Source organism: Sinocyclocheilus grahami, unplaced genomic scaffold (assembly GCF_001515645.1).
Source record: "Sinocyclocheilus grahami isolate Dianchi unplaced genomic scaffold, SAMN03320097.WGS_v1.1 scaffold80.1, whole genome shotgun sequence".
NCBI classification, from domain to species: domain Eukaryota; kingdom Metazoa; phylum Chordata; class Actinopteri; order Cypriniformes; family Cyprinidae; genus Sinocyclocheilus; species Sinocyclocheilus grahami.
In genome coordinates, this window is record NW_015505259.1 from 1226530 (window position 1) to 1227536 (window position 1007).

Consider the following 1007-nt stretch of genomic DNA (forward strand, 5'->3'; position numbering starts at 1 on the left):
CTATTAAACATGCTTGACAAATATTATCATATAGATATTTTATATTCAAACTAGATTAACCAACAGCAGTATTTCAGCAATATTGCTGTACTGACTTCAAGTATTGTACTCAACTTGGTATGCCTAGTTGGGAACATTCATAGATTAATAAATCTACTTCAGCTGGTAACTTATACATTTCAGGTTTGGACCACACAGAGGGCATTAACACTATAAAACCATAATAAATGTAGCTGATATGAATAATGCACTATTATGTGTGATCCCTGGCTTCCCAATATCTGGATTATAGTGCAGACCTACTTTTATTTGACTTTAGAACATTTAAATAAAATTCTAATTAAAAGTAGAGATGCTCGATACCGATACTTTTATTTTTGGTACTTGCCGATACCGAGTACCGATACCGATATTTTTATTGCATTTGTAAATTTTTTAATTATTGGGTACAGAAACCAAAAGGGTATGTAAAATGTTAGTTTGGTTAACTTCATTTATCAAATAGATACAGTCAAACCAAAATTTATTCAGACACATTTCTCACAATATCACAGTTTATTTGCTATAGTTTAGAAAATGGTAATAAAACATGACAAGAACTCAGAGTTAAACTGTGTCAGAACAAATTCATCTTGATAATGTTAGATCATTTTGATAGAAAGGTATGTAATAGATTACAATCAACCAAACTAGTATTTACACAACTATGAATACTTTGTCGGGCAACCCTTAGCCTTAATGACAGCCTTTAGTCTCCTGGGCATGCTGTCATCCAGCTTCATGCAAACCTGAACTATAATTTGTCAGTTTACTTTATTTTGCTATCCTCACTTACATAAATGAACTATAGTGTCGTGCACCCACTAGTAAAAAAAAATATCAAAAATTATATCTGGTCTCTGAATAATTTTTGGTTTCACTGTATATCCTTCGGTTATTTTCACACTTAATTATGCCCATTAAAATGTATTTTACAAGTTTTTGTTACTTTCACTGTTCATTTTTTT